Source organism: Canis lupus, chromosome 8 (genome assembly GCF_003254725.2).
Source record: "Canis lupus dingo isolate Sandy chromosome 8, ASM325472v2, whole genome shotgun sequence".
In the NCBI taxonomy this organism is placed as follows: domain Eukaryota; kingdom Metazoa; phylum Chordata; class Mammalia; order Carnivora; family Canidae; genus Canis; species Canis lupus.
Genome location: NC_064250.1, coordinates 12,978,602 through 13,000,587, shown reverse-complemented (window position 1 = coordinate 13,000,587; position 21,986 = coordinate 12,978,602). Strand labels below are relative to the sequence as shown.

The window sequence follows — 21,986 nt, the reverse complement described above, 5'->3', positions numbered from 1 at the left end:
CCACCTCTTCCAACAGCAGTCCCCATGAAGGCAGCAGGCCTGTTCTTGATGCCTTGGCATCTCCCCATTGAGCTATGGGTCAGTTTCCATTCCATAACTCCTGGAAAATCCCTCTTCCTCTGTCCCTAACCAGATGGACTGTCACATTGTGAAAGAGGTAGATTTGCTCTGTTAGCCCTTGCTCTAATCAGGGACTGCTTTTGCAGAACCCCTTTTCTGGAAAATATATACCACTATACATTTAGTAACAGGTATTCAATTGTTTTTAATTGACATGAGCTAAATCAAGGAGGATGTTTGTGGTTGTTGACCTACAGTGCTTCAGGTACAGCCAGGGTCTTCAATGGCTAAATGTTGAAATGAATCATACAATTCAGATTCCCATATGTTTAGAGTTAGAAAGTTGCTTAGAGATTGTCCGGTCTTGCCTTTCCTTCTATAGGCAAGGTTCGTGAAGCCCAATAAAGTGACTCTCTCATGGTCACCCAGTCAGGTCCTGGCCTCATTGGTTCTGGCCCTTCAGAGGCTGTCTGTATACTCACGCCTGCCTCCGCACTGCTCTCCAGTTACACTGTAGTCCCATTTCCAACTGCACCTCCTCTTCACTCCCTGTACCTCAGGGTGGAGCCTCAGGCTGGCAAACACCCTTCCACGAGGTCTCACCACTTCTCTGTCACTGGTTTCCCCGAAGTCCCTCCATGGCCAGGGTTCTCTCTGGACTACAGACAAGTTCAGATGGTTGACTTTGGTTTCCTTTGGCTGAGAACCCATGACTTTCCATGAAGAGTGTGTTTCAAAGTAGTTCTTCAAAATTTTAATAGCAAAATATTAGCAAAAGGGAACCTGAAGAAGACCAAATAAGTGTTGTTGTTGTTGTTTAAAACTTTTTTGATGTTTTCTTTGGACATTTCCTCACTAGACCCTTCCATTCCAAGGAATAGGTTGATTATTTGTTTTGTTGTAATCATCATCTTATTCGTTCAGTTCTGTATCCTGCTACTTTCCATTTGTGTTCTTTTACTGTAACTCTATGACAGAAGGATTGGGAGTAAATACTGGTTGACTTTTTAATGATAATTTCTATTAGAATACTGTCACCTATTTAGAAAAATAGATTCTCTACTTTTTGGTAGGACAAACAATAATATGCATGTCCAAAACACATTTTGGGGGGACAAGAGACATTCCATATGCTCCCTAAATCTTCCCATCTTCCTCACTACCCTATATGGGGGAGTTGGGGTTGCATTCTCTGTCACTGTCGATGTAACACTGTGCTTCCTGACAATTTATGAACCAGAACTCTTCCTTTGCCACCATATTCACATTCAATCACGTCTTCTAGTCTCTATGATGGTAACGGGTTGGCCCCAACCACCAGGTTGACCTGTTTGCCATCTCTGATGTCTCGTTTATCGTGAAGGAATTTGTTGTAAAATAACCAGCTGTGAAGCCTGCACACCCTACAACTCTGTGAAAGCAGGAGCTAAGTATATTTATAAGTCTTTGCCATGATTCTGTATCCTCAGTATGATGCCCAGTATACAGAAGACACCTAAGAAACGTTCAGTGAGTGAATGAAGGGTAACTCTACTTGTGATTGCAGAATAGACTTCCTTTTTTGGTGACTCCAAAAGAAAAAAAACCACATCTATGTTGGGAATATCCTCACCAGAGTATTTCCTATAACAAGAGAAGAAACAAACTGAATTAGAAATTGAAAGTCAGAAAAGCTGAGAAGTATCTTGGGTAGGAATGATGGTCCCTGGTTTCTCCTGTTCTTGCTTCTTATGCTTCACAGCCCAGAAACCCTGGATAGTACAAAATCCTTTTTATCATTTAAGAGTCTTCAGTGCCTGATTTTTCTTTGTTATTCTCCTTAATTTTGAAGCAAAATTTTGTTATTCTCCAAGATAGGAGCCACAAACTCCACTCTAAGGGAAAGCCCAAATCTTCATAAATTCCCCTTAATGCCTCAAAATCTTAGTCATGGGCTAACCTTGCTTGCAATGTAAAATTGCTTCTCAGTGGAAGACTATCCAGCAGTAAAAAAAGAATGAACAACATGATAGATACAACGACCTGAATGAGTCTCAAAATAATTTTGCTGAATGAAAGAAATCAGAGCAACAGTACATATTGTATGATTCCACTTATACAAAAATTCTAGAAAATGCAAACTAATCTGTAGTAATAGAAAGTGCTTGACTTATAGGCAGGAAAGGAAGGAAGAAGTAGGAGGCAGGGGTTCTAAAAGGGCACCAGAAAACTTTGAGTTGTGATGGCAATATTCATTTTTATGATTGTGGTAATGGTTTCACAAGTGTACATGTATGTTAAAGCTCGTTGAGTTGTACATTGTAAATATGCAAATTATATTGTATGTCAGTTACATACCAATAAAGCTGTTTTTAAAATTATTGCAAGGAAATAGACTCCTATTCCCCATCCTATACTTCCTACCTCACTTTCCAGCTTCCTCCTACTAAAAGGTGATCACACTCAATTTTATTCCTCACATGCAATCAGTCCTTCATTATAGCAGACACTGAGATTTCTTTGCTTCTTCTGGAAGTAAAGAAAGTATTTAAACTGGGTCACCATTTCCTCCCACTGAATTCCCAGGCCCTCCTGAATGTTGCAGAGAAGCTTACCCTCTTCTGTCTATAGCCATTTGGGGACTGCCCCCACCCACTCCTGGCTCCAGTGACAGGTTTTTGAATAAACAGCAGCTGATTGTGTAGCTGGCACTTGCGTTACTGCAAGCCTGGGTGGGCCATGACTTACCAGCCCCAATGATGACAATTCTCAGACCCTTCACATGTCTTGAGGATACTTTTCAAATACCCATCGGTTCTACACAGGATGGTCTGGGACAGTGACTTGCCAGTGTTTGCCTGTCCCTTCCCATGTGGTTTCCTCATTGCTCTCCAATGTGCTTTAGGGTTAGGTAGGTCCAGATTAGCAGCGAGAAGTGCAGGCAGATCCCCTCCGAAGGAAGTCAACATTATTCTAATGTTAGAGATATTTCTGGAACCCCAGGGGAAGAATTGGAAATGAGCCCCTGGAACATACAGATGGGGGCATCGCTGACCTGCTGAGATGTTGGCTGTTCTCCCATCTTGCATAGACAAGAGGTTCAGGGTTTCCTTGGTTAAGTAAGCAGCAAAGGCCTCATGTTAGAGCGGGGCTACTCACACCTGTGCTGGCCTGGGAATAAGGTGAGAAATTGAGAGCAAGTGTTTAGAAGCGTTTATAACAACATGCTAGTATAATTTTATAACTGTTGGATCTAATAACAAAAAAGTTGGACTTATATTTTGCATGTCTTTTAAACTCTTTTTTAGTAACTTATTTTTATTTTATAAAAGTTGGAGTTCATAATGGATTGGAAATTACAAAACAAATGAACTGGCTCTTCACTACACATCTTTTGAGAAGCACAGCTAGTTCCATGACTTCTGAAGGACAGTTATGGGCACCTTCCTTCCAAAAACACGGTAGATGAGCTATGGAGGGATGTGGACAGTGCCAGGGAGGAGGAGGGCAAGGAGTCACTCTTTGTCTCTAGTTCCTTCTCCTCAACCAAACTGCACACACATCCCTGGGGAAGCATTACACCAAGAATAACCACAGTTGAGACGAAATTGGAGGGGACTACAATCAGAGGAGGGACAGGAAAACCTATGATTATCACCTGGAACTCCTGCCTTAGGCAAATGGATCCTTCACGATAGATCTTAGGGGCAGGTGGAGGAAGTAGCTGAGAAGTAAGGATTTGAGGAGAACCATAGCTCATACTTTACTAGTCTGGAATGAGCTGAAAGTGTGAGTCCGACTTAAGGGAATTTTCTACATTTAAGATGCTTCTATAACCCGGGAGGAGGAGGTAGGAAGGTGGCAATCATTGCCGTGCAATAGATGCAAATACACCAACATATTTTTCTGGAGTCAGAGTGGGGAAACCATCCCTGTAAAAGGCAGAGAGGGAATAGCACACTGGACAGAAAAGTTTTAATGAGACGAGTTGGGCTCAGAAAAGGGCTGAGTGTAAAATGGCCTACTTTTTCTGTCTTAAAATGGGGAGGTCCAAGTAGCTGAGAGGCATCAAGAAGGACCTATACTTGAAGTCTTTACCATCCTATTTTAGAGCTGTCTCTGCTGTCCCTGCTCTGTTTTTGTAGTAAGTCATGATGTGAGGTGGGATTCAAGTTGCCAGGGGACATGAAACAGACTACCACCCCGCTTGTCTTGGAAGCAGTCAGCTGACAACCCCTTGCCATTCCATACCCTGGAGAGGTGGTAGGACAGAGATGACAGCTTCCTCTTGCTGCCTCTTTACGTGACTCAGTATGCCCTTGTCCCTGTTGTTGATTGAGAGGAGAGAATCAGGTTGGGTGGGTTCCGGCTCTTTAATATGAGGAAAGCTTTTGTGTCTTAGCTTTGGGAAAGAAAGGAAACACCCAGCCCTCTTGCTTTTTTGTTAAATTAGAGGGTGCTTTCTGCCTTGTAAATTCTCCTGAAATGTATGTTGGCGTTGACTTGGTGGTGACACAGGCATGTCTGAGTGTGCCCGCAGTGTGGCAATGCATTATTTCTAGTCTGCAGTGTTGGGGTTCAGGGAAAGCTGAGATTAGACCTTGGGTCTCATGTTAGTTGGCACCATGCCCGGAAGAGGAGCTTGCAGGATGGTGGGCTATTGGAAAGCAGAAGCAGGACTGAAAACTTGGCTATCTATTCCTCTTGCGCCAAACCCAAGTGAGTGACAATGCAGTCATAGGTTACTTACTTTGAGGGATGCTTTGGAATGTCTGGACCCAACTGCAAGGAGTTTTAAAGGGAATGACAAAGGAGGGCAGGAGTAACATGAAGGCTGTTACCAGATAATGTGATATAATTTATGAAGCCAAGCTGGCAACTCCCTTGATCAGGGAGACCAGGCTGTGGTTCTAGGTCTTTACCTCTCCCAGTTTCCTGCCCTGAAATACTCAACCCACAGCCACTGCCCCCTAAAAGTTATCATCTGTTTGGCTTACAAGATTGGCCCAGGAGGAAACAATGTTGGTAACCATTGGATTGTGGCAAAGTAATACAGGTGTTTCAAGAAAGAGGGACGGATGTGGGTCTGAGGACTCAGGGAAAGCTCCAGGGAGAGTGGGGCTTGGACTGGCACTGAGTCCTTCCCTCCTTGGGAATGGGGTTTGAGTTCTGGGCTTTACATTAGTTGAATATATGACACCTCTGGGCCACTAAACGGGGAAGATAACAACTACATCCTACACTCTCTGTGAGCATTAAATCCTAGCTGAGTATATGCTTAGTAACATTCCCTTTCTTCCTTCATTTCCATGGCTGCAAGGAGTTCCTTCTGGGACAAATTCCCTGGGAATGGCTCACCAATTTGGGTCCAGAGCTTAGATATGCAAGGTTGTAATTTCTCCGTGTGAGGAGGCAGTGCTGTAAACAAACCAGGAGTCAGGGCACCTGCATGGCTCAGTGGTTGAGCATCTGCCTTTGGCTCAGGTCATGATCCCGGGATCCTGGGATCGAGTCCCGCAGCAGGCTCCCTGCAGGGAGCCTGCTTCTCCCTCTGCCTATGTCTCTGCCTCTCTCTCTCTGTGTCTCTCATGAATAAATAAATAAAATCCAAACAAAACAAAACCAGGAGTCAGCAGCAGCTTATCCTAACTATGCACCCCGTTCCTCCACTGGGCTGAGTATGTCTCTCTTATGCCAGGATCTCCAAGGCAGAGCTTGTGTACACAGAGAGATACTTTTTCCCAAGTACTCACTTGGCTAAAAATACCAGAGTTCTCAATATTCATATTGTGATTAATATGAATCAATATTCATATTGTGATTAATATGATTAATTAATCAAGTTCTTGAACAATATAGCTTCCTTCCTAGCCTCTCCTAATTTAGAAACATTTCCCTATTCTACTATACACAAAATAGGAAGTTAGAAAATCCTAGCTCTGTACCAAAGTGCAGTTCCTTCTGAAAAAACAGACCTAGGAATATGATGCCTTTAAAATTTTGTAATCAGGAAGAAATTGGTCACAGATAGAGAGGAAAGATAGCATGATGGGTAAGAGCAGAGATGCTGGATCCAGAGTACCTGCACTTGCTTCCTGGCGTTTCCACTTCACTAGCTACATGTGTTTGGGTAAATTATTTCACCTCTTGGTGCCTCAGTTTACCCATCTATTAAGTGGAAAAATAACTGAGCACATCTCATAGGGTTGCTGCGATAAGTAAATGAGTTAAGATTTATGTAAATCACTTAAAGCAGTAAGTGGTCAATGTAAGTAGTAAACGTGTTGGCCATAATTAATATTATTATATCCTAGTGAAATGGGGGGAAGGAAGGTTTCAGGTCTTGGGGGATGCTGTGCCCTAAAGAAGAGGGCCCCAAGAGAGCCAGCACCATGGATCCTTGTGACAATGGGAAGTGTAGAAAAGAATACTCTTAGGGAGAGGAACCCAAGTACCAAATCCTAGCAAGATAACTCAGGTTCGATGACTAGCATTGAAATTGCCATCAGAGAGTCCATTAGAATTTGACAATCTCTGTTCTAGATTCTGGAATTCCTGGATACAGCCTCTATGCCAGCCTGGCTCAAGACTTGTTTTGGTGAGGATGACGTGCTAACACAGGACTGAGTCAATAACAGGTCCTTTGTTCTGTCTCCTGGACCTCTGGGTGCCACTGTACGGACATGTCCAGCTTGGCTGGCAACTGGCATCTTAAGGGTTCAGGTTGTTATCAGATGGACACTCGCTAAACAGAGTCCCTCCCAATCTGGTGGTGTGTGCAGCAGCGCACGTAGGCCTGCATACCTCATATCTCTGCCTGGGCAATTACATCCCAACCACCCTGCCCCATTCCAAGGCAGCCGGAGCCAGCTGGGACACAGCACTTGGGGAAGGAGCCAGGTGTTTTTCCCCTTTCATCCTTTTTGACTCCATAGGCATTTTCTTCTAAGCTGGGGCTCTAACTGCAATGTCCAACATGGAAAAACAAATCCAAAAGGCAGGAACTGAGCTAGGTCTGCTCACAGTGCTTCATTTTGATGTTCTGAAATGAATCCAAAAGGCACAGCCTCTGTCCTCCAGGACAGAAAACCTAGAAGCAACATGTCCTTTCCCCAGCTGCTGCCCGCCTGGGGAGGGTACTGCATATCTCTAGATGGGAGTGGTTCACTGCCTGCTCTGATGTGCAGATCTATACATAAGTATCAGTATGGGTTTCAGAATCCAAGTGTATAGAGTGCATGTCTGGGCATGGTCTCTTGGCCAGGCCCCAGGCTTTGTAACCCACCCAGCTGGTCCCCAAAGTTGGTCTCTTGCATCATAAGTGATCCCACGCAGTTCTGATGACATATGGTTCATGACAATTCATCCTGGTTTGGGAAATCTCCCTGCTAATGTTCTCTTATCTCGATGGAGAGAACCATGTTTGAATACTAACAATTGGTACCATTTATTGAACACATGTTATGCCCCAGGCAGCTTGCTAAGGAAGCCTCACATAGTGATTTCCCCACAGTCTTCCTGCCAGTACTCCGGTGCAGGTAGAGGATCAGCTCTACCTTACACATGAGGACCCTGAGACATGGTGATGTTAAGTAGCATCCTCAAGGCCACTCAGGAGCGAGGTGGTAATGCCAGTATTTGAACCAGGCAGTCTGGTCCAGGGCATGTTCCTACCCGCTACAGTGCCCACTGCTATGCTGTCTCTCTGTTTACACATCTCCAAGGATTGAATCAATGCCTGAGAATGATCATCCTCATTGTTATCATTAGTTTTATAGCCGGTGGGGCACAGAAGCCTCTACCTGGTTGATACTTTGTCCTGATTTGCTACATCTTTGATATTAGGGATAATAATGAAAAAATCAAGTAATTTCCTTATTGATTTCTAGTACTTTGATTCAATAAATATTTAGTGAGCATATACTCTGTGCCAGCCATTATACTAGGCCAAGCAAAGAGGGCTATTGCAGGGTACTTGCTTTCAAAGAACCATAGTCTTGAAAGATAAATAATCTTAAATTTCCAAGGTGGCCCACAAGGCTGTCTGAGATGGGCCCTGCCTTTCTCTTCAGTCTCATTGCTTTGCATTCCTTGCCTTTGTGTCCTTTTGTTTGTTGAGCTTCCTACCACCTCAGAGCCTTTGCACCTTCTGTTCCATCAGCCTGAACTACTCCCCACCATTGCCGGTTAACTCCTCATCTTTCAGGTCTCATCTGAAACCGCTCCTTCTCTTCAGGGGATTCTCTCACAGTCCTAAAGATTACATCAAATTCCCCGTCTCAGCTCTCATAGCTCCTTCTGCCTTAAATTTTTGAAATTATTTGATTTCTTCACCAGCTCCTAAAGGGCTTAAATAATACTTTTGTGGTTAACCATCGTACTCCCAGCACACAATCGTTGCCTACTAAATACTCTGAAGGGAACAAAGATTATAGGCAATCTATTAGAGCAAAAAACTGGAATGTGTTAATAGTCCTCCAAGAATCAGACATCAACACAGGATTAACTGTGCCAAGATTTTGTTCGGGGGAAGCCATTTGGGAAAAAAAATCAGGAGAGGGGAAAGCCGGGAGAGTCATCAGAGTGTGATGCAAGTCTAATCCTGGAGTGAAGAAGGGAAGACAGGAAGGTGGGGAGCACCATCACATGCATCTTGGCGCAGCCTAGGGAAAGTTCCAGAGGCCAGCCAGCCAAAGCTGAACCCTGGAGGAGTGCGGGTCTCCCAGGAGCAGCATCCCAAACCCCGCCACCTTCCCTGATTGGCTGGGAACACCGTGGGAGGCGTGGCCTGGCTGCGGGCGAGGCCTCCAGGGGCAGCTGGGGGCACTGCTCCTGTGGCTTCCTGCCCCGCCCAGGGCCAAGTCTGAGGGGCTCTTTCTCCCAGCGGCCAAGTGGCAGTTGCGAGGTGAGAGGGGATGACATCTGGTTGATAGGGAGGACGGAGATGACCAAAGGTATGGCTTCTACAAAAGGGCAGGAAACCTTGGTTTTGAGGCTCAGCAAGTCTTATTGGACACACACTATTCTCTGGCACTGAGGAAGATACAACAGGATTGGCTGTACCTGGACTTTCCTCAGAAAGACTTAAGCTAGTTAAGAGACAAAGTCAACTCACACACATGCTCCTGAAGCTCAGCTTTCTCGCTTCTAAAAGGAAGATGACTGTGTCTACCTGGTGTGAGGTGTGACAGGTAGATCCAGTGGCTTCCGTGAGTAGGGTAGGCGATCCACAAATAAGATTTGAATGAATTTAAATAATAACGATTCCTTGTCTTCCTCAGTTTTTCAGCTTTTCTAGACATTTGCACAGGGCTGAGAGTTTTCAAAGAAACTTTCGACTGGGGATGCCTGCTTTCCTTGTAATTACTCATCAACAGTCCCCTGAGGCTTTTTCTTTAACAACATTTCAAGTAGAGGAACCGCAGTTTAAATATGTGATCAGCAACAGCACCGAGGGAAGATTTAGTGTCGAGTTAGTACATTGAAGGAATCTCTGGGAAAAGGCTCCCTGGTGTGTGCTTGGCCCAGTGAGCTCATTCCGGGGGTTGGTTTCTTAACTCTTAACCCCAAGGCAGTGTTGAGTTTGTTCTCTGTTACAGGAGAGTCATTGGGACGTTGCTTAATCAGGTTCTTGCCATAGGTGAAGGCTGTGCATCCCTGAGGGAACTGGAGATGTGGGATGAGGTGGACTTCCTCCCTTTTCCTCACTGGAAAGTAAGGGGGTGGTCTGCCTTTGCCTTTCCCCACCTGCAACACCCGTATATATTCCTCTTCCAATACATTTTCCCCTTCAATGCTGCCCCCCCCCCAATTAATCTTATTTTGGTTCCACTTGTTGAACTGGCCTATTCTTTCTAGGAATTGGTTTTAATCCACAACTATTTCCTGAGCAGCTAAGTAGTCGATGAAGATATCATGTCTCAGTATTCTCATATATAGCATGAGGGGAATTGACTGGCAAAGGCATAAGATGTATATATGAAATGTGAACTACTCTAAAAAAAAAAAAGTATCATGGGGATGAAGACGAAACAGGTTTTCTGGGTGAGGAGGCAGCATTTGGTCCGGGACTCAGGGTTAATCACTGAGAAAGGGGTGAAGTAGCATGAACAACAGCAAGGTGTATTTGCCATGCTCCAGGGAGACAAGTAATTTGTAATGGCTGGAAGATAGGAAGGGATCCAAGGACAGATGAGAAGAAAAAAGTGGAGTGGTGGGTATGCTATGGCAGTCCTTGAAAAACTTGTTTAGAAACATCATAGATCAAGGAGAGCATTGACGTTTTAGAAGCAGGGGGCAAACTTTGGACTATTTAGGAAAAAAAGTCTAGGTGAAGGATTAAAATAAGGCAGAGCAATACAGTAATTTTGGTGAGAGAGAATCATTTCCATAGAAATGAAAATAAGAGGGCAGATTGGAGAGATAGAATGATGTAGGAGTAGAGAAGAAGGCTGTGAAGGTTTCAAGTTCAAGGTTTCAAGCCCATGTATACTGGGGTCAGGGGTGGGGGAGGACGCCACTGAGAAGAGGAACTGAGGAGCAAGTGTCTGCTAGGCTGGGAATGGGGGCCTTCACAACAGATCATGTTGCATTTGAGGGGCTGGCAGGATATCTGTCTAGATATGATCCTGGAAATTCAGATGTGGAGCTCAAGAATGTAGTGAGGGCTGAAGATGAAGACTTGGGAGTTGTTATCACAGGGGTAGTAGTTGGAATAGCAAATTGTTTCACTTCCTCAGTCACCTAAAGAAAGGCCTGGGATTCCAGTTGCATGGGTGAGGGCAGGTGGAGGATGTTTTCTGGTGCCTTGATGGCTAGTCCTGATCCCCCCAACACAGTCCTTGGATCTTTGAGATTCCAAGAAAGGAGTACATTAGTCTTATCCTCCTTCACTTAGCACAGTTTTGCCTCTTTTCCCTCAGTTGTCCAGCTTCTAATTCTGCAAACAACAGCTGGAGAGGGTGAGTGAGGGCCAACCTAGCAGCTGTGTGTTGGGAATCAAGAAGGCATCCAGGATGAAGATACTGTCTGGCTACAGCTGCTGCCAAGATGAGTGTGTGTGTGTGTGTGAGAGAGAGAGAGAGAGACAGAGAGACAGAGAGAGAGGAAGGGAAGGGGAGATAGGATAGGGAGAGAGAGACAGACATAGATAGATAGATAGATAGATAGATAGATAGATAGATAGATGATAGATAGATAGTTACGGGTGGTACTCATATACTCATAGCAGGGAGAGGGTAAAAATTGCCGGCTAACTTTCTGAGATGATTTCATTTCATCTCTTATTCCAAATCCTGGTGATTAGAAAATTAGAAATCAACTTTTCTGGATCCTCCAATTGCTAGTGACCATGCTTTGCACGCATACCCTGGCCACGTTGGCAGCAGAGTATGCTCAAACACTCTGGGGTTGGCTGGAGGCTACTTCCAGGCTGGTGCCTCAAGGAGAAGCACAGGGATCTAGAAATATGTGAAAAGATTGAAAGTTCAAGAAAAGGCTGTTGTTCCCAATCCCAGATGAAGAGAGGCCTCTTCCTGGAAAGTGATTAGGGATTTGGGTGTGTGGTTTTGTTCCTGGCCAAACATAAGTCTTGAGCTGGGTAATCTGTTTCTAATCATAATTTGGATTACCCTTCACACTAACCAAATGTTTGTTTGTCTGAGGAGGCCAATCTTCAGGCCCCAGAGAGGCATGACAAACCTCTGCTGAAGAGCCAGGAAACTCCTAGCTAGTAGGCTCATTCTGAGGCTGGCAGGCAACGACTGCTGCCTCTTTGTGTTGGAAAGGGCTGGAAGTTACTGTTCACAGTATCTGGGCTTCACCAGCCTGGAGCTGTCCCCTTTGGTCACTGATGATATACTCCTTTCAGAAATGGCAAGGAGCTGCCCCTCAGGCCAGGCTGAGCCACTGGAGCCATGTCAGGTTTGGAGGTGGGGCTCCTAGAAGGAAGCCACAGTGAATATTGAGACATCAGCAGTTCCCAGGTTTCTCCCAGGTCTTATTTTGACAGGTAGGAGAGAAACCAAAGGGCTAAGCACATTTCATTGATTTTTGAAAGTAGCCAACTTTTAAGAACTGTTTCACCCAATTTGGAGATACACTGTTCTTTAGGAAGGAAGTACTGCACTTCAGGACTATAAAATGAGCTAGGAGATGAGACAAGGGTGGTTTTGCTAAGTCAGGGTATGGGTGGCTTCGAGAAGATGAATGAATAAAAGGAGGCAGGCAATTTCACAGATGAAAATGGATTCCATTTCATTCATGATGTGCAGGAAAACTACATCATTATTAACACTTATGGTATACAGATGACATGGGTGCCACCCCTGCTGCGAGCACAGGACAGGATGTGAAGAATTCCACTGCTGTGTCACTGTTAAAAAATCTCTCTCCTCCTCTCTCTTCCTCTGGCTCCCTCTCTCCCTGAACGTGCATACGTGTGTGTGGGTGTGTGCATATGTTGTTTCAAAAGAAATGTTGGTAGCTCTTTAGAGAGCAAGACATATAATTGTTGTGTTTCTCTTTTCAGGTCTTAGGAGGAAATACCTAAGAAGAGGTGATTAATTACTATCTGAAAAGTGCTTTGAGATCCTCTGAAGAAAGGTAATTAGATGTATGAGACGTGATTCCTGGATGTGTGATTACACGTGATTATCTGTTAGATCGGTGCTAGGTACTTCAAATGCATTCCTCTCCTGCATCTCCAAACAGGCACGTATGTGCTGGGAGGGGAGGAGAGAAGAGCTAGAAGGAAGAGGAGATATTAGAGCAAAGACTAATATGTCATGTGACCCAAGAGGAAGACAGGCTGGGGTCCCGGGTCTTTCCAGAAGATGCACATCTAACAATGGAACCAGGGCCTTCCCTTGCTCCCCAGGGGAGCCTGCCCACCCACCCCCTTACAATCCCAACTTTGTTGACTTTTAGGGTGGTCTCTTTGCTCAAGTTTCACCAGAGGAGTCACTGACTGCTGTGGCAGCACAGGGGAGACCACCTTCAATTTTCCAAGAGAGCTGGAGGATTGTTTTTTGAGTAATTGTTATGCGGGTAGTAATCATTGATCATTAAAATCTTTATTATTCTCTGCACTTATGGAGCTGCTTTTCTTAGAAGCCCTACATATATTTTTTTCCAACCAAACCTTATTTTGAGAGGAAGGTGCTCTAATATCCAGTATTTATACAGAGTGAGGCCATTTGTCAGAGAGTCAGCAGTCTCTGACCTCAGGGGCCCAGAGGCAGTGCCTGTGCTGGTTAGACCTTGGATCCTGAGCCGGCTTGAACGCTGGATCAAGTCACAGGATTTGAAGCAAGTTATTCTACCCCTCAGGGTGGTAGTTTCTTCATTTGTGAAATTGGATAGGAAAATCTACGTCTTTGAATTATTGTGAGCATTCGAAGAGTAATTGTATCTCACGCTTGTAATAGGGCCTCGTAGGTTGGAAGCGCCAAATAAGTGTTTGCTGCTGCTGCCGCCACTGCCTATGAGAAACTAGAGGCTCATTTAGAGCAAATTTTATGACTGTTATTGTCATCATTATTAAAGTACTCCTAAAGAAACGAAGGTTGATTTCAAGCTAAATGCTCAAGTAGCTAAAATTATGTTTGTCATTCTTCCACTCCTATTCTTAGTCTCTCCCTTTTTTGTTTTGGATTTTCCCAATTTCTGACACATTACCATGGTTTGAGGTTTTTGAGATATATTAAATATATCCGTCTCCTATGAGCATAAGCTACTCAGGTACAGATACCTACAAGGATGGATTCACACTTTCAAGGACACTGAAAGCTTGATGCTTTTCTGAAAAACAAAGTAATAAACCTTATAGACCTCTAGAACTTTGAAGCTGGACTTCAGAAACCATCCAGTTCAAACCCAGGGCAGGCAAATGATTCACCCTTGGAGACATGCGTAGCTGGTTAATGGGAGAATGGGATTAGAGTCTTGGGTTAAGTTGGACAATTAAGTCCGATGAACACGTGAAACATGGTATGACTCCTTGTAAAGCTGCTTCTACTGAACTATACTGTGGCAATATGCCATTGGTTTCCAAAAAAGAATATTATGATTGCCTAATAAGTGCTATTTTGTGCACTAAAGGAAATGTAGATGAGGATGTTATCCTGATACTCTTTATGAAAACACTTGTGTGACCACATCTTTCAGTTCTAAGTACTGAGTAACAGCTGGCACTTCTGGAACAACTGTGTTTTCTGTCTGATGAATGTCATGAACTTTTTATGCGATCATTGATCATTTGATTAATGCTTTTTGCATTGGTTACTAGGAAGCTCAAGGCCAAGTTTACATGCTACCTCTGTGAATCAAACCTGATTGCTACTACAAATTACAGATGTTCACTATAGCTGAAAACTTCAGAGTCACTTTTTTCTTTTTCATCTGCACTCCTGTTTGGTTGTAGACTTTATCCCCTCCCCCTTCCTGCCTTGATAAAGGCTTACATAATGGGGTGATGCAACTTCATGGTGTATCTTGAGTGGGTTGTGCAACTAGGTTTATTCCTCAAGTACCCAGCACGTGTAGAACCCACAGTGTTCATTTCACAGGCACCTTTGCCTTTAAGATCCCTTCCTCTCCACTCTCCATTAAAACTCAACAAACAAAAACCAGCAAGGACCTCAAACACCAGCCACATGTGTATTACTTGGGTGGGAGCCTGGGACTTGCCTCAGACAACACATACAGCTTCTGGGGTTGCTCCATCCCTTTGACCTGTGAGCTGGACCCAAGGGGAAATTTCGCAAGGCAAAAATCACTGTCAGAGAGAAGAGATAGGCTGCTGGGAGAAAGGACAGCCTCTTCCGGTCAGGTCCTTGCTTGACCTCCAGTTCCTTCAGTGGCCAACCTGACATGTCACCATACCTCCGGTGGCTCTCATTGCCTTTTCTTTGTGTATGACTGTGGAAGGTATGCAGTTCTGTTACTTCCCTGGTCCGCTTGTCTCCCTAATTTTCCTTCTGTGCTTTTCTCCATGTCTGACAATACCTACTATATATGTCAGGTATCATGTCACAAAAATGCATATGCTCCTGTCCTTGCCCTTGAGGAGCTCACAGTGTAGAAGAACAGATGGGGCACTGGAACCAATTTCCATTCAATGTGACAAAGACTCTAAAAGAGCCATGTATAATGACCAAGGAGGCAGTAATGGAGGTGACATTTGAGTCAAGTCTTAGAGGATGTGTTGGACACTGATTTTTCCATTAATAGAATTACTTTTTCTGCTTAATGGCAACCAGCCTGCTAGAAGGGGTGGTATAAACCAATAACTTGTTTGGGATTAAATGAGGAGACTGACAGAAACTATTAACTAAAGGCTAGACTCTTATTTCAAGCAATTCACTGAATGTTCAGACCTTCATCATTTCAGTGCTCAGAGGACAAGACCATCTAGAAAGTGGACTCTCTAGAACTCACTCTCAAGCTTTCTTGATGTAAAAATGTTCTAGGGATAGTCTTTGATTTTGGAAATTCCTAGAATTAGCTTTGCTTTATGTTCAATAATGCTTCATTTCCCAGTCTCATGGCAGACAGAAAATAAATGGCATGTTTAAATTGCTGTGTGGATGAAAATAAAGCTCATTACTGAAGCACTGGTTTTAATTTAAATTTCAGAAGAAATTTTACAAAGTGCCAGAACATGTGGGGTGAGCTGGCTCCTTGAGTTTGCTGTTCCTCAGCTGACACTGAAAGGTGGTTAGCAGACCTAACACTGGGCAGAATTTTGTGGATTTTTTTTCAAGTTACTTTTATGAGGCAAAACCATGGTGTCAACCATGACGTTATATCCATCGCCTCTCTGTCTGTATGAATAGTTCTCTAATGTTAATGGAAAATCTTGCTTTTTAGCAAATCCTCTTTTTCTTTAGACTTAGCACTTCAGATCTTCCCTTTCTACCTTCCCAAAATTTAGTTTAGTAATGATTTTTGACTCTGTATGTTTATTATATCTAGACCTGATAGTATCTTCATCTTCTGTTCTATTGGGGTTGAGGCTGTATGCATCTTGATGGTTTTCCAGACCCCAAACTTAAATAGGACCCTTCACCACCAAAACCATGGGGTCAGCCTAGCATTTGAAAGCAGAGCTTATGTTCCAGGGTCTAGTTTGAAACTTAGGATCTTCTACTTCCAGACTTGAGAGTTTCGCTCCCCACTATCTCTCATCATTCACTCCCTCATGGTATTTTAATATGTATGTGTGACTCCTACCAGCCCTCAAACTCATTAAGAACAAGGAATGTGTTTTATTTGTCTTTGTATTCCATAGTTCATTACATAAAGGAAGTGCTTAAGAAACATTTGTTAAACATATATGTTTATCCTAAAAGTTCATAAATTGGACAGTCAGATGTAGATTTCCCTGTGCAGGATGTGAAAACAAGAAAATGTGTGTACAAGTCTCAGAACTTGACTTCTCATAATAATCCTTTTTGAAAAGAGGGCAGATTGGGGAATCTTCTCATAAATTAAATGTGAATTCCTCCCCAGTGTAATCCAAGAATCCTGATTTACTTTGTGCTCAAATGGGACATTCTACTCTAGGATCTTGCATTTGTGGGTCAGATACTCTCTCAGGAAAGATGATATCTGGACTGAAAGTAAAGGATCTTGCCCTCTGTGGAAGGCCAAGACAAAGTTGCTTCAGTATTTCTTGTCTAAAATCCTAATAACACAGTTACCGGCTACTGGGCATCTACTCTGTGTCAGGCATTTACAGGTAAATGGTTTCATTTAATCCTCACAAGGATCTCTTCAAGGCAGAGAGAGGAAAAGGCTTCCTTGGGGTCACACAAGTAAAAGGTATGTAACGCTAAACCAAGGAACAAGCCTCCCCCAAACTTGGCATTCTTCAGCGCTCCCTGTCTCAGTGAATGACAATTTTAGCATCCACTTCCTCCAGTGAAGAATCCTCCCTCTATGTCCAACTTTTGAGTCCTGCTGATGTAACATCTACCCATCTGTAGACACCCTGCATGGCTTCCATTTCAGCCCCAGCCACCATCTGCTCTCCACGCACAGTTCAGTAGCCACCTCAGGAGTCTACCTTGCCCTCCTCAAATCTATCTGCCACACCAAAGCTTGAGTGGTCTTCTCAAAACCCTTGTATAATCATGTAGTTTTCGTGAATAAAAATCCTCCACTGGGACCCCTGGGTGGCTCAGTTGTTGAGCATCTGCCTTTGGCTCAGGGTGTGATCACAGGGTCCCAGTATTGAATCTTGCATCATGCTCCCAGCAGGGAGCCTAACTTCTCTGTCTGCCTGATCTCTGCCTCTCTCTCTGTGTCTCTCATAATAATAATTTATTATTTTTATAATTACATTATTAATAATATAATTATTATGTTATATATTATTTATAATAATTAAATCTTTAAAAATCAAAATCAAAATCAAAATCCTCCACTGATGTTTCTATTCTCTTTTAGAGTAAAGACCAAAGTCCTTAACCAGGTCCACCATGCCCTGCCTGGTTTGGCTCCAGATGACTGTTCCAGTCTCTTCTCATTTTCTGGGCTTCCACCATTCCAGCTATTCCTTCAGCCTAGATGGTTCTATGAACTAAGGGACTATGTCCCTTTCATAGTCTAGGCTGTTGCTCACTCCACTGATAGAGCTCAGCTCCACAGTGTCTTCCTCAAGACTTATATATACTTTTATGGCATGTGTGCCCCTCTTTGATAGTTTTAATATTGTTTGTACTTGCTTAATTATTTTATTGCTCCCTGGCTCTCCCATGAGCCTGTAAGCTGTGTGAGGGTGCGGTATGTCTGTTTTCATTCATTAGATTCTAGCCCAGAACCTAAAGGGAGTAAATAGTTGGTAAGTATTTATTGCCTAAATTAACACACTAACAGCTGGCAAGTAACAGAACAGATTTGAACTCAGAAGCTCAGCACTCCATGTCTTTGGTGTATGGCCAGGACCCCAAATGGCCATTCTCATCAAAGGACCTCAGGTGGGGAGACAGAGGAAGGTACAGGTTGGGAGTCTGGCTCATTCCTCCCTCTGGGCCCGGAAGGGGCTATCCAGTTAGCTTGTGATCTTTGAACACTCATCCTGCCCCGGCATTACTCCCATTACTCCGGGCGCTTTGCATAGATTCTTGCAATTAAGCTCTCTCAGCAAGCCTCCAGGAGGTTAAGTAACTTGCTTAAAGTCACCCAGAAATTAGGTGTGGAGCCTGGGTTCAGGCCTGAGCCATTTAGCTCTCGACCCCCATTTACAAGATTTTTTGCTATCTATCCTTGCCTTACTTTGTTCCATGCTTCCCCCTATGAGTCCCTCTTTGATTTTGGTTTCTGTTCTTTTTCTTTTAAATCTGCACCCATTTTCTTCTCTAATTTATCATCTCTCTTCTCTTCCCTTACTTCTCTCCTCCCTGTCTTCCCTCCCTTTCTCCCTCATAATTCCATTAGCGATGAGAACCATGATGCTATTTACCTGGAATTTATATCTCAGGAAGCTTTCTCTCAGCATTTGGGAGCTTCCTGCATGCTTTGCAACTTTGTAGAATGAAATGCAGATGAGCATTATAAATCTCTACACTTGCATGCCCTTACTTTTATGAATCATTAAGATACAGTTTTAAAATCACCTCTGATTTTGAGCTTTGAATTTGGACTAGTAGAGGTAGTAAAAGCAGTATAAAGAAAGGGAAATAAACTTCAAAACTGCTCCCCCGCCGTGAGAAGTCCACTATAAATTGTGGAGATGCTTCTCAAATGAAATTAGATTCCACTGCTGCCTGATGCCTCCCTCCACACTTACCTCTTTTTTTCTAAATCGCTGGAGCCTCTCTCGGGACACTAGGTAATCTGGAGAAAGAATAGAGTGTTCAGGCACAAGTTCTACAGAGAGCTCAGGCACATTGATTTGCATTTCTGGGTCAGCATGATTTCGCTTTCATTTAACCCTTGTACTGACCCTTGTTTCTCAACACTTTGGCTCTTCCCATCCTCTGAGAACAAGCAGTGTGCTTCACCTGCAGACGGTAAGTGGCCCCCAACAGCGCAGAGCATGCGGACTACTCCAGACTCCCGTTTCCAATATTCCCAGTATCACTAACATACTAGCCAACATTTGAGGTGTCTCTGAATGCAGATATTAGTCACATTGAAGAAAACATTTTATGTGTCACTGGAAAATGAAATGAACATTACAAGATATCAATTCAGATGTCTCCATGGCTTCCACGGTTTTGTACCTCCTGTGTGGTCGTTAATCTTTGATGTGATGAGAACAGCAGTGGAGAAAGACAGATGTCTTATTGTCTCTTTTTTAACATTTTTTTTTTAGATTTTATTTACTTATTCAGAAGAGACACACAAGAGAGGCAGAGACATAGGCAGAGGGAGAAGCCGGCTCCCTGCAGGGAGCCTGATGTGGGACTCGATTCCAGGACCTGAGCCAAAGGCAGATGCTCAACCACTGAACCACCCCGGCATCCCTCTGTCTCTCTTTTATATGAGTCATGCTGGGAATTCTGTGAAGACCCACAGTGTCAGAAAGGGGGACACAACGTAGATCTAAGGCTTTACAAGAAGGCTCTTTCTAGTCTCTATTTCACAGTGTAATTTCTATTAAGAGGGAGCAAAGACCTCAGCAAGATTTAGTTACCTGTGCTATGTATGGTAGGTATAGATCATTAGTTGTTTGTCTGGGATGAGGTCTTCGCTAGAAGACCCTTGTGCAAAGGTAAAGGTGCATTGTACGATGCAAAGTGCTGCACAGATGTGGGATATCAATCTGATGTTAAAATAATTGAGATAAAATATTAAAGCAATGAATGAAATGTTTGTCCCCCCAAAGCTTTGCCTCAATCAGTAAGAATATTGCCTTTTTCTTAGAATAACATAAACGTGTGACAGATGGATAAATCTTGACATAATTCTTTTAAAAATGTAGTAACAACATTATTAAAAAGATAGGTAAACAATGAGAATCAAGTAAAAATCACCAGTATTCTCAATTTGCAGAGATAATCACTGATAGCATGATTTATTTTCTGTTAGTTTTGGTGTGTGAATACAAAACTGAAATAGTAGTGTTGAAATCTTTTCACTTAATGTTTTACGAACGTTAAATTTTCTTCTGCTTATGCATAGTGTTCTATCATATAGATGTTTTGGGATCCCTGGGTGGCGCAGCGGTTTAGCGCCTGCCTTTGGCCCAGGGCGCGATCCTGGAGACCCAGGATCGAGTCCCATGTCAAGTTTCCTGCATGGAGCCTGCTTCTCCCTCTGCTTATGTCTCTGCCTCTCTCTCTCTCTCTCTCTCTCTCTCTCTCTCTGTGACTGTCATAAATAAATAAAAATTAAAAAAATACTATCATATAGATGTTTTATAAAGAAATTAAACAGTTCTCTGTTGTTGGACATCTAGGCTGTCTCCAAGTTTTTGACAATGTAGGCAACTCTCCAATGAGTATCCTTATAGCTATATTTTAAGTACATCTCTGTGATGCTTTCTTAGATAAACTTTTAGATATCTAGTTGCTAAATTGAAGAATGCTTATTCTTTTAAGGCTTTAAAACACACACATGTACAAGCACTCCTTCAGAAATTTATACTGTCAGTGCATACCATTGTATTTATTTTTATATCACTCCCAAATACTACATATTATTTTAAATTTTTTTCCAATATGACAAGTGAAAAATGGTGTCTCATACTTGGAATTTTGACTCCTTAGATTCTCAATGTCCTTAAACGTCCTTTCAAATGATTATTGGCTATTTAAAAATTATTTATGTCCTTTGAACATTTTTCTCATGTGTTGTGTATATCTTTCTGTCAATTTGTAAGATTTTTTAAATCTAATAAGGCTATTAATTCTTTTTTTATTTGAGTTAAAAAAAAAACCTCTAAAATGAAAGTGATTCAGATTTTTCCTTAGAAAGAAAAGTAGCTGAAATTGGTTACACAAAGGCTGCTCCCTAATGCATTCAACTGCTGTGTGTATGGGTTTGTTAACTTTGTGTATACCTCAGTTGTTCTCTGGCAGATATTCCTGAATCAAGGGTCAGAAAACATCATTTTTACAAATAGTTGTGGTTTCCTTTTGAGACAAATAATTAAGTTAAGTAAGGGAAAATTACAAATAGTTTTGAGCATTAGCTGATTTTATATTTATAGCATCCATTTCCAAAGACTCAATTCCAAATATTTTTAAAGGAAAATTTATGTTTTCTTTTACTGCACCTGCTTTTTGCGTGGGGTTGTTGTTTTCTCTGTTTTAGCAATAATCTAAGTTGGGACAAACAGGCCAGAACTCCAAAGTAGAGGACAGGAACTCCTAAGATTGGATGGTCTGCTGGGCTAGGTACTTAAATAGAAGCTGATGTTGGATGAGACCACATCCTTCCTCCTCCGCCCCTTCCCTTGCCCTGCTGCCCTCTCCCTCTGTCCCTCTTTTTTTCTCCCTCTCTTCCTCTCCCCGCCCCTTCACTCCCCACCCCTACTCTCTGTACTCCGTTTTCTCTTTAATCGGCCACAGGACCTTGAGTAACTCCCCTCTGCTTCTAGGCAGAAGGAAATATTAGTGCCTCTACCTGCCTGAGGCAAGAGGCTGGGGGAAGTGTTTGAGCTGCCAATGAGATCTCTTAAACATGCAAAATGTAATTCTTCCTGCTACTTAAAAATGTAAGTGTACTCAGGTGTGCACATGCTCAGAGGCACACGTGTATTAGTTTACCACTTTTGTTGCTCAATCACTCAGCCATAATTTTTTTTCAAATTGCCTTTCAGAATGATAAAATGTACATGCAGTATTTAAAATCTCTAATAAGACTGCTATTTTTTAATGACTGGTAGTAACTCCTTTTATTAACTAATGGAGATAGTGTTGGCTACATCTTGACCCAAAGAGGTGTTGTGTAAAGGTGATTAAATGGGTCTGGTAAGTTGCCCCTCATCTAGAAAA

The 21,986-nt window shown here is 42.9% G+C and overlaps 2 long non-coding RNA genes across 2 annotated transcripts in view; one reads left to right on the top strand and one right to left on the bottom strand.

The window, feature by feature from the left end:
• Nucleotides 1–240: 240 nt before the first annotated feature.
• Nucleotides 241–18,926, bottom strand: LOC112657631 (uncharacterized). The gene is made up of 3 exons (XR_003135186.3): nucleotides 18,833–18,926; nucleotides 2,788–3,210; nucleotides 241–1,683 (listed from the first exon to the last, which is right to left on the bottom strand). It is a non-coding gene; the product is annotated as an uncharacterized LOC112657631 (long non-coding RNA).
• Nucleotides 12,566–21,986, top strand: part of LOC112657568 (uncharacterized) — a 49,440-nt gene continuing 40,019 nt past the window's right edge. Inside the window, exon 1 of the long non-coding RNA XR_007412268.1 lies at nucleotides 12,566–12,642. This is a non-coding gene — a long non-coding RNA (uncharacterized LOC112657568). The remainder of the gene's footprint in view (nucleotides 12,643–21,986) is intronic.